A 12,709-nucleotide genomic window follows, 5' to 3' on the forward strand; every position below is an offset into this window, starting at 1 on the left:
ATTGCCAAGCCTCCAATCTCCAACCTTTTTAACCTGTCTCTCCTTTCTGGGAAGGTTCCCATTGCTTAGAAGGCAGCCACGGTTCGTCCTTTATTTAAAGGGGGAGATCAAGCTGATCCTAAATGTTATAGGCCTATTTCTATTTTGCCCTGTTTATCAAAAGTGTTGGAAAAACTTGTTAATAATCAACTGGCTGGCTTTCTTGATGTCTACAGTATTCTCTCTGGTATGCAATCTGGTTTCCGCCCAGGCTATGAATGTGTCACTGCCACCTTATAGGTCTTCAATGTCACCATTGCCCTTGATTCTAAGCAATCTAAGCGATTCTAAGCAATGCTGCTATTTTTATTGACTTGACCAAAGCTTTTGATGCGGTAGACCGTTCCATTCTTGTGGGACGGTTAAGGAGTATTGCTGTCTCTGAGGGGTCTTTGGCCTGGTTTGCTAACTACCTCTCTCAAATAGTGCAGTGTAAGTCAGAAAATCTGCTGTCTCAGCCACTGCTTGTCACCAAGGGAGTACCCCAAGACTTGATCCTAGGCCCCACGCTCTTCTCATTTTACATGAACAATATAGCTCAGGCAGTAGGAAGCTCTCTCATCCATTTAAATCAAATCAAATTGTATTAGTCACATGTGCTGAATACAACAGTGAAATGCTTACTTATGAGCCCCTAACTGACAGTGGAGTTTCAAAAAATCTGGATAAGAATAAGAGATAAAAGTAACAAGTAATTAAAGAGGAGCAGTAAAAAATAACAATATATACAGGCGGGTGCCGGTACAGAGTCAATGTGCGGGGACACCAGTTAGTTGAGGTAGTATGTACATGTAGGTACAGTTAATTAAAGTGACAATGCATAGATGACAACAGAGAGTGGCAGTGGTGTGGGGAGGGGAGGGGAGGGGGGGGAGGCAATGTGAATAGTCTGGTTAGCCATTTGACTAGATGTTCAGGAGTCTTATGGCTTGGGGGTAGAAGCTGGTTAGAAGCCTCTTGGACCTAGACTTGGCGCTCCGGTACCACTTGCCGTGTGGTAGCAGAGAGAACAGTCTATGACTAGGGTGGCTGGAGTCTTTGACAATTTTTAGAGCCTTCCTCTGACACCGCCTGGTATAGAGGTCCTGGATGGCAGGAAGCTTGGCCCAGTGATGTACTGGGCCATTCGCTCTACCCTCTGTAGTGCCTTGCGGTCAGAGGCCGGGCAGTTGCCATACCAGGCAGTGATGCAACCAGTCAGGATGCTCTCGATGGTGCAGCTGTAGAACCTTTTGAGGATCTGAGGACCCATGCCAAATCTTTTCAGTCTCCTGAGGGGAAATAGGTTTTGTCGTGCCCGCTTCATGAATGTCATGGTGTGCTTGGACCATGTTAGTTTGTTGGTGATATGGACACCAAGGAACTTGAAGCTCTCAACCTGCTCCACTGCAGCCCCGTTGATGAGAATGGGTGCATGCTCGGTCCTCTTTTTCCTGTAGTCTACAATCATCTCCTTTGTCTTGATCATGTTGAGGGAGAGGTTGTTGTCCTGGCACCACATGGCCAGGTCTCTGACCTCCTCCCTATATGCTGTCTTGTTGTTGTCGGTGATCAGGCACTGTTGTGTCATCGGCAAATTTATTCATGGTGTAGGAGTCGTGCCTGGCCGTGCAGTCATGAGTGAACAGGGAGTATAGGAGGGGGCTGATCACGCACCCCTGAGGGGCCCCTTTGTTGAGGATCAGCGTGGCGGATGTGTTGTTACCTACCCTTACCACTTGGGGGCGGCCGGTCAGGAAGTCCAGGATCCAGTTGCAGAGGGAGGTGTTTAGTCCCAGGGTCCTTAGCTTATTGATGAGCTTTGAGGGCACTATGGTGTTGAACGCTGAGCTGTAGTCAGTGAATAGCATTCTCACATAGGAGTTCCTTTTGTCCAGGTGGGAAAGGGCTGTGTGGAGTGCAATAGAGACTGCATCATCTGTGAATCTGTTGGGGCGGTATAAAAATTGGAGTGTGTGTCACATTCTTCTTCGTCAAACGATAAAGAGAAATCAGTGTCGGACCAATACGCAGCGAGATCGTATGTACTCATCTTCTTTATTAAGGAAAAGAAGGGAAACCAAAATAAACACGTACACAAAACACAATGACGAATAACAGTCTGGTAAGGCACAAGGCTATACACAGAACCATCTCCCACAAACTCCAAACACAAGCACATACCTAATTATAGGACTCTCAATCAGAGGCAACTAGAAAACACCTGCCTCCAATTGAGAGTCCAACACCCAATACCTAAACATAGAAATGCTAAACTAGAAAGAACATAGAAATATAAAAACATAGAACATAACCCAAAACCCGGAAATAATAAATCAAACACCCTTCTAAACAAACCACCACCCCGAACCACATAAAACAAATACCCTCTGCCACGTCCTGACCAAACTACAATAACAAATAACCCCTATTACTGGTCAGGACGTGACAGTGGGTCTAGGGTTTCTGGGATAACGGTGTTGATGTGAGCCATGACCAGCCTTTCAAAGCACTTCATGGCTACAGACATGAGTGCTATGGGTCGGTAGTCATTTAGGCAGGTTACTTTAGTGTTCTTGGGCACAGGCACTATGGTGGTCTGCTTAAAACATGTTGGTATTTCAGACTCGGACAGTAAGAGGTTGAAAATGTCAGTGAAGACACTTGCTAGTTGGTCAGCGCATGCTCGCAGTACACGTCCTGGTAATCCGTTTGACCTGTCTAAAGGTCTTACTCACATCGGCTGCGGAGAGCGTGATCACACAGTCTTCCGGTACAGCTGGTGCTCTCATGCATGTTTCAGTGTTATTTGCCTTGAGGCGAGCATAGAAGAAGTTTAGCTCGTCCGGTAGGCTCGTGTCACTGGGCAGCTCTCGGCTGTGCTTCCCTTTGTAGTCTGTAATGGTTTGCAGGCCCTGCCACATCCAACGAACGTCAGAGTCGGTGTAGTACGACTCGATCTTAGTCCGGTATTGACGCTTGCCTGTTTGATGGTTCGGCGGAGGGCATAGCGGGATTTTTTATAAGCTGCTGGGTTAGAGTCCCGCTCCTTGAAAGCGGCAGCTCTAGCCTTTAGCTCAGTGCGGATGCTGCCTGTAATCCATGGTTTCTGGTTGGGGTATGTACAGTGGGGGAAAAAAGTATTTAGTCAGCCACCAATTGTGCAAGTTCTCCCACTTAAAAAGATGAGAGAGGCCTGTAATTTTCATCATAGGTACACGTCAGCTATGACAGACAAAATGAGAATTCTTTTTCCAGAAAATCACATTGTAGGATTTTTTATGAATTTATTTGCAAATTATGGTGGAAAATAAGTATTTGGTCACCTACAAACATGCAAGATTTCTGGCTCTCACAGAACTGTGACTTCTTCTTTAAGAGGCTCCTCTGTCCTCCACTCGTTGCCTGTATTAATGGCACCTGTTTGAACTTGTTATCAGTATAAAAGACACCTGTCCACAACCTCAAACAGTCACACTCCAAACTCCACTATGGCCAAGACCAAAGAGCTGTCAAAGGACACCAGAAACAAAATTGTAGACCTGCACCAGGCTGGGAAGACTGAATCTGCAATAGGTAAGCAGCTTGGTTTGAAGAAATCAACTGTGGGAGCAATTATTAGGAAATGGAAGACATACAAGACCACTGATAATCTCCCTCGATCTGGGGCTCCACGCAAGATCTCACCCCGTGGGGTCAAAATTATCACAAGAACGGTGAGCAAAAATCCCATATCCACACGGGGGACCTAGTGAATGACCTGCAGAGAGCTGGGACCAAAGTAACAAAGCCTACCATCAGTAACACACTACACCGCCAGGGACTCAAATCCTGCAGTGCCAGACGTGTCCCCCTGCTTAACCTCTATGGGCTAGGTGGGACGCTTCACAAAAAACATAACAATTATTTTAAGAATTATAGATACAGAACTCCTCTATGCACTCGCTATGTCCGATTTTAAAATAGCTTTTCGGTGAAAGCACATTTTGCAATATTCTAAGTAGATAGCCCAGCCATCACAGGCTAGTTATTTTGACACCAACCAAGTTTGGCACTCACCAAACTCCGATTTACTATTAGAAAAATTTGATTACCTTTGGTGTTCTTCGTCAGAATGCACTCCCAGGACTTCTACTTCAATAACAAATGTTGGTTTGTTTCAAAATAATCCATAGTTATATCCAAATAGCGGCGTTTTGTTCGTGCGTTCAAGACACTATCTGAAGGGTAAATAAGGGTCACGCGCCCGACGCGTTTCGTGACAAAAAAATTCTAAATATTCCATTACCGTACTTCGAAGCATGTCAACCGCTGTTTAAAATACATTTTTATGCCATTTTTCTCGTAAAAAAGCGATAATATTCCGACCGGGAAAGCGTGTTTACGTTCAAAGAGAGAAAATAAAAAGATCTCGTGCCCTCGTGCACGAGCCCCAGTCTGATGGTCCTCTGACCGGCCACTATCCAAACGCGCTAATGTTTTTCAGCCAGAGGCTGCCTCGATATCATTCAGCTTTTTCCCGGGTTCTGAGAGCCTATGGGAGCCGTAGGAAGTGTCACGTTACAGCAAAGATCCTCAGTCTTCAATAAACAGAGCCAAGAAGAACAAGAACTTGTCAGACAAGCCACTTCCTGTAAGGAATCTTCTCAGGTTTTTGCCTGCCATATGAGTTCTGTTATACTCACAGACACCATTCAAACAGTTTTAGAAATTTTAGGGTGTTTTCTATCCAAAGCCAATAATTATATGCATATTCTAGTTACTGGGCAGGAGTAGTAACCAGATTAAATCGGGTACGTTTTTTATCCGGCCGTGCAAATACTGCCCCCTATCCCCAACAGGTTAAGCCAGTACATGTCCAGGCCCGTCTGAAGTTTGCTAGTGAGCATTTGGATGATCCAGAAGAGAATTGGGAGAATGTCATATGGTCAGATGAAACCAAAATATAACTTTTTGGTAAAAACTCAACTCGTCGTGTTTGGAGGACAAAGAATGCTGAGTTGCATCCAAAGAACACCATACCTACTGTGAAGCATGGGGGTGGAAACATCATGCTTTGTGGCTGTTTTTCTGCAAAGGGACCAGGACGACTGATCCGTGTAAAGGAAAGAATGAATGGGGCCATATATCGTGAGATTTTGAGTGAAAACCTCCTTCTATCAGCAAGGGCATTGAAGATGAAACATGGCTGGGTCTTTCAGCATGACAATGATCCCAAACACACCGCCCGGGCAACAAAGGAGTGGCTTCGTAAGAAGCATTTCAAGGTCCTGGAGTGGCCTAGCCAGTTCCAGATCTCAACCCCATAGAAAATCTTTGGAAGGAGTTGAAAGTCAGTGTTGCCCAGCGACAGCCCCAAAACATCACTGCTCTAGAGGAGATATGCATGGCGGAATAGGCCAAAATACCAGCAACAGTGTGTGAAAACCTTGTGAAGACTTGCAGAAAACGTTTGACCTGTGTCATTGCCAACAAAGGGTATATAACAAAGTATTGTGATAGACTTTTGTTATTGACCAAATACTTATTTTCCACCATAATTTGCAAATAAATTCATAAAAAATCCTACAATGTGATTTTCTGGATTTTTTTTCTCATTTTGTCTGTCATCGTTGAAGTGTACCTATGATGAAAATTATAGGCCTCTCATCTTTTTAAGTGGGAGAACTTGCACAATTGGTGGCTGACCTAAATACTTTTTTCCCCCACTGTACGTACGGTCACTGTGGGGATGACGTCATCGATGCACTTATTGATGATGCCAATGACAGATGTGGTGTACTCCTCAATGCCGTTGGTGGAATCCCGGACCATATTCTAGTCTGTGCTAGCAAAACAGTCCTGTAGCTTAGCATCTGCTCCATCTAACCCATTTTTTTATCGATATAGTCACTGGTGCTTCCTGCTTTAATTTTTGCTTGTAAGCAGGAATCAGGAGGATAGAATTATGGTCAGATTTGCCAAATGGAGGGCAAGGGGGGTTTGTATGCATCTCTGTGTGTGGAGTACAGGTGGTCCAGAGTTCTTTTCCCTCTGGTTGCACATGTAACATGTTGATAGAAATTAGTGTGGCATACAGCAGGTCAGCCACCAGGGGGAGACTCGTCGAGGCCTGGTGACAGACGGAGTATACATCACAAGGCGGTGGCTCCATCTGTTGGACGTGCTAGGTCTCGACGGGCTCTCCGGACAGGACTAATTGGGGCTGATTGGGGATTGGTGAGTAATCAAGGGCTGATTGCTCACCAGCTGTACAAGTCCCATAAAGCTGCCAGAAGGGCAGCACACAGGGGAGAGACTGGGGGAGGAAAGGACTCCTGTATAGTTGGGGACGGTACCAGAGGTAACAGGAGGGAGTTCAGTTTTTGATCCCCACAGGATACAGCAAGACCCGGAGCCCAGAAGACGGTATCCCGGAGAGGGTCTCTTGGGGGAGACCTGTTCTTTTCTTTTGGACTTTTATTTTAATAAACACCTTTGAAACTGAGCTAATCCTACTCTGTCCGTGTCTGATCTGTGTAAACGTTTTGACCCAACCCCCTGGTCTGCCACATTAGGTACAACTGATTTAAGTTTCCCTGCATTAAAGTCCTTGGCTACTAGGAGCGCCGCCTCTGGGTGAGCATTTTTTTGTTTGCTTATGGCGGAATACAGCTCATTCAATGCTATCTTAGTGCCAGCCTCTGACTGTGGTGGTATGTAAACAGCTACAAAGAATATAGATGAAAACTCTGTTGGTAGGTTTTTATTTATTTCACCTTTATTTAACCAGGTAGGCTGGTTGAGAACAAGTTCTCATTTACAACTGTGACCTGGCCAAGATAAAGAAAAGCAGCTTGACACATACAACAACACAGAGGTACACATGGAATAAACAAACAGTCAATAATACAGTAGAAAAAGTATATATACAGTGTGTGCAAGTGAGGTAGGATAAGGGAATTAAGGCAATAAATAGGCCATGGTGGTGAAGTAATTACAATATAGCAATTAAACACTGGAATGGTAGATGTGCAGAAGATGAATGTGCAAGTAGAGATACTGGGGTGCAAAGGAGCAAGATAAATAAATACAGTATAGGGATGAGGTAGTTGGATGGGCTATTTACAGATGGGCTATGTACAGGTGCAGTGATCTGTGAGCTGCTCTGACAGCTGGTACTTAAAGCTAGTGAGGGAGATATGAGTCTCCAGCTTCAGTGATTTTTGCAGTTCGTTCCAATCATTGGCAGCAGAGAACTGGAAGGAAAGGCAATGTGGTCTGCAGCTTATCTTGAGAAATTCTACCTCAGTGGAGCAATAGCTCAAGACTTCCTTAGATATCGTGCACCAGCTGTTGTTTACAAAAATACATAGACGGCCGCCCCTTGTCTTACCAGACGCCGCTGTTCTATCCTGCCGGTACAGCGTATAACCAGCCAGCTGTATGTTGATATTGTCGTCGTTCAGCCACGACTCCATGAAGCATAAGATGTTACAGTTTTTAATGTCCCGTTGGTAGTTTAATCTTCCCAATAACTCGCCATTTTATTGTCCAAAGATTGTTTGTTTGTGAGCAGAATTGTGGGGAGTGGGGGTTTACAACGTAGATAAACAAACAAAAAAACACAATCGGTTGGGGGCACGTAAAACGTCAGCCTTCTGCTCCAGAGCCATCTATATGCAGATGATACAGTCTTAAACCCAGCTGGTCCCTCCTTGGTGTTGTGTTAAATGCTCTACAACAAAGCTTTCTTAGTGTCCAACAAGCTTTCTCTACCCTTAACCTTGTTCTTAGCACCTCCAAAACAAAGGTCATGGGGTTTGGTAAGAAGAATGCCCCTCTTTCCACAGGTGTTATTACTACCTCTGAGGGTTTAGAGCTTGAGGTAGTCACCTCATACAAGTACTTGGGAGTATGCCTAGACGGTGCACTGTCCTTCTCTCAGCACATATCAAAGCTGCAGGCTAAAGTTAAATCTAGACTTGGTTTCCTCTATCGTAATCGCTCCTCTTTCACCCCAGCTGCCAAACTAACCCTGATTCAGATGACCACCCTACCCATGCTAGATTACGGAGACATCATTTATAGATCGACAGGTAAGGGTGCTCTCGAGCGGCTAGATGTTCTTTACCATTCGGCCATCAGATTTGCCACCAATGCTCCTTAAAGGACACATCCAGGGATGCAAACTAGTCACCTTTCGACAAAATTCTCAATTTTTAATCCAAAATAGGTGACCTATGTGATTTGTGTAGATCCGATGAGAAAAGTTTGGGGGGAGGGGGGGGTGTTGGATCACTACTGGCTGTAAGCGAACGAGTGATGCACGTTTGGAGCAATATGGGCTGTATCTAAGGCTCAGCCAATCGTTCACATAACAGAATGCAGCACGCGACTGAAGAGAGAATAGACAACCAATTTGCTAGTTACAGCATTAGCGCGCGTGCCCTGGAAAGACAGCAGAGTAGAAAGGCAGTTTGTCAGTTACAGCAGCGTGTCCCCTGGACAATTAAGAAGAGGTAGGTGAGAAACCTGACCACGGAGAAGGGGGTGATAAGGTGATGAAGCATACTTCATGAGCTGTAACCCGAAAAACAACTGTCATTTGGAAAGTTAGAATTGAGGGAGAAAGTGTGATGGAACAACTATTGTTAGCATTGTTAAGTGTCTTGCTAGCTGGATCGAATTCTCCGTTAGCTAGCCAGAGAAATGTTGAGCAACATTAGCCAACTTAACTGGTCAAATAATTGAGTTCATGGTGTGAAAATTATCTGGCTAATAAAGTCAGACAGCTAACATTAGCTAGCTAATGTTACAACATCATATGAGCTAACGTTAACGTTAGTAACCTAACCAATTCACTATAGTATTAACTGGTATACGACTCCTTGCCGTTCAAGTTATAATGTTTTAGTTGCTTACTGGACCCTGGCAATCTGTGTGAAATGTTAACTAGCTAACGAACGAACTACTATCTGGGAACTAGTGTTTTCCCTCTACAGTATGTGATTAATTTTCAGAATGAGAGAATTAGGTGAAAATGAGGCGTTGCTTGTTAAACAACTGCATTCAGCGATCAAGTGTAGCTGGGCCTGACTTAAGCTGGATGCCACTATAGAGGTGAGGTGAAAGGAACATCACACACTTTCCCTCTTTCAATACAGTGGATAAAAAGTGCTATGCCAGGTGTACTCTCTGCCTGAAAGAGATCAATTATGCCAACGAAGGATCTCATGCTCTGCTGGCACTTGTAGAAGAGAGGTCCACAGGAAGAAAGTCTACAATTGTAATACTGTGCAGTGTAGCCCAAAGATTTAGCTTATGTTGTGTTGAACTTGACAGTAACACTTGTGTGTGAGTGAGGGGGGATTATAATTTTTTTTACTCAGTGAACATTATTTTTGCACGCATGTAGCTTTGTGCACTTGATTGATGTCTACTATAGTGGCCACTATAATAGAGCAAAAATAGAATGCCTGTTTGTTTCATTCTATTTCTACTTTAAGATGTTTTCTTCCCAAGTGCAATATTTATGTGTGTGGTCGCAAGTGTTCTATTATAAAGGCTGTCATCACTAACTGCAATATTAGTGTATTGTTTTTTTCTCAAGACTTGAGTGTCATTTGCAGTAAAGTCTAGGCAACAAATAACATTGGATTGCTTTACATTTTTTAGCTGTGAGTTAGGTTCACATTAACCACTTTTTATTTTACACACAGAGACTGATCATGTAGATCATATTCTTTGTTGTTTAATTAGTTAAAACCTGCATTTCCCCCTAGCAGGGATTTTTTGCGTGTTTCAGTGCAAAAAAAAGAGTCACTTTTTTGGGCACTCACCAGTTTGCATCCCTGCACATCACTGTACTCTATACTCCTCTGTAAACTGGTCATTTCTGTATACCCATCGCAAGACGGTTAGCCTGGAGCTAGCCTCGAGCTAGGCCCATCTCCCGGCTAGCCGAAGAGGTCCATCAGCCAATTCTTGGGCTACAATGCCTCTTTTGCCAATTGGCCTGGACCCTTTACTGCCGACACGGAGCCCTGCCGATCCATCACGACTGGTCTGCCGACGTAACCGTCCGAGGTGGTTTCAACAGGCTCTTCCCTTCCGACGTCCCCGGAGGCCCATCTGCTAGCCCCGGCCCGCTAGCTGTCTGAATCGCCGTGTCTCTAGCTCGCCTAGCGTAGTAGCGACTACTGAATTGGCTCCCTGACTCATCTATTGCTACTCACTGGACCATATGATCACTCGGCTACACATGCCTCTCCCTAATGTCAATATGCCTTGTCTATTGCTGTTTTGGTTAGTGATTATTGTCTTATTTCACTGTAGAGCCTCTAGCCCTGCCCAATATGCCTTAGCTAACCCTTCAGTTCCACCACCCACACATGCGGTGACCTCACCTGGATTAACTGGTGCCTCTAGAGACAAAACCTCTTTTATTGTCACTCAATGCCTAGTTTTACTTCCACTGTACTCATATCCTACCATACCCTTGTCTGTACATTATGCCTTGTATCTATTCTTCCGTGCCCAGAAATCTTCTCCCTTAACTCTTTGTTTTCCGAACGCACTAGACGACCTGTTCTTATAGCCTTTAGTCGTACCCTTATCCTACTCCTCCTTTGTTCCTCTGGTGATGTAGAGGTTAACCCTGCAGCCCCCTGCACCACTCCCATTCCCCAGGCGCTCTCATTTGTTGATTTCTGTAACTGTAAAAGCCTTGGTTTCATGCATGTTAACATTAGAAGCCTTCTCCCTAAGTTTGTTTTATTCACTGCTTTTGCACACTCCGCCAACCCGGATGTCCTAGCCGTGTCTGAATCCTGGCTTAGGAAAGCCACCAAAAAATCCAGAAATTTCCATCCCTAACTATAACATTTTCTGCCAAGATAGAACTGCCAAAGGGGGCGGAGTTGCAATCTACTGCAGAGATAACCTGCAGAGTTCTGTTATACCATCCGGGTCTGTGCCCAAACAATTCGAGCTTCTACTTCTAAAAATCCACCTTGCCAGGAACAAGTCTCTCACCGTTGCCGCTTGTTATAGACCCTCTTCAGCCCCCAGCTGTGCCTTGGACACCATATGTGAAATGATTGCCCCCCATCTATCTTCAGAGTTTGTACTGTTAGGTGACCTAAACTGGGACATGCTTAACACCCCGGCCATCCTACAATCTAAGATAGATGCCCTCAATCTCACACAAATGATCAAGGAACCTACCAGGTACAACCCTAAATCCGTAACCATGGGCACCCTCTTAGATATCATCCTGACCAATTTGCCCTCTAAATATACCTCTGCTGTCTTCAACCAGGATCTCAGCAAAATGTTGTGGGAATTTCAGTACTGAGAGAGACTTGGTCTTAGTCATTTCTTCAAACAATCATCTTTATTTAATATAGATTAATTATTGCAATAATGAGACTGTCAGCCCACCAGTCTTGACTGACTGTTAGGCTGAGAGTCTAGCCTTTACAGACGATGCACAGTTTTGATATAGCTGATACCAAGATTGCTTAGTCAGTCACTTCTAACCTTCCCATAAGCCACCTTGCTTATCTACACAGGATGGTCTTTTACTTAATTTCCCAGATGCCAGAAGATGAGACAATGAAGCATTGTTCTTAACTCTTCCAGGCTCTCTCTATCTCAAGTCACACACATCACATCTTGTCTACAGAATGCTAGCTTTTACGTTTTTATCATCAACACAAGTCAATTGTCAACTTCAAGCTATCTCTAGTCCTCACCACCTAGACTAGCTGCAGGGTGCTAGAGTGGAGATCATAAAACACAGCATTAGCAGGACAGAAATATCTTACTGTTCATTAAGTAAATAATTGTTACATATCCAACAAATAAAGTGAATACAACATTTTTTCCTCACAGATCACTGCCTCATTGCCTGCGTGCATAATGAGTCTGCGGTCAAACGACCACTCCTCATCTCTGGCAAACTCTCCCTAAAACACTTCAGCGAGCAGGCCTTTCTAATCGACCTGGCCCGGGTATCCTGGAAGGATATTGACCTCATCCCATCAAATCAAATCAAATGTATTTATATAGCCCTTCTTACATCAGCTGATATCTCAAAGTGCTGTACAGAAACCCAGCCTAAAACCCCAAACAGCAAGCAATGCAGGTGTAGAAGCACGGTGGCTAGGAAAAACTCCCTAGAAAGGCCAAAACCTAGGAAGAAACCTAGCGAGGAACCAGGCTATGAGGGGTGGCCGGTGAACAGGTCAGGGTTCCAGCAGGTCTGGGACAGCAGGTCTGGGACAGGTAGCACGTCCGGTGAACAGGTCAGGGTTCCATAGCTGCAGGCAGAACAGTTGGAACTGGAGCAGCAGCACGGCCAGGTGAACTGGGGACAGCAAGGAGTCATCAAGCCAGGTAGTGCTGAGGCATGGTCCTAGGGCTCAAGTCCTCCGAGAGAGAGAAAGAAAGAAAGAAAGAGAGAATTAGAGAGAGCATATTTAAATTCACACAGGACACCGGAAAAGACAAGAGAAATACTCCAGATGTGACAGACTGACCCTAGCCCCCTGGCAACCCAGACAGCAAGACCACGTCAGTGACTCAACCCACTCAAGTGACGCACCCCTCCCAGGGACGGCATGGAAGAACACCAGTAAGCCAGTGACTCATCCCCTGTAATAGGGGCAGAGGCAGAGAATCCCAGTGGAAAGAGGGGAAACCGGCC

Source organism: Salmo salar, chromosome ssa03 (genome assembly GCF_905237065.1).
Source record: "Salmo salar chromosome ssa03, Ssal_v3.1, whole genome shotgun sequence".
Classification (NCBI taxonomy): Eukaryota; Metazoa; Chordata; class Actinopteri; order Salmoniformes; family Salmonidae; genus Salmo; species Salmo salar.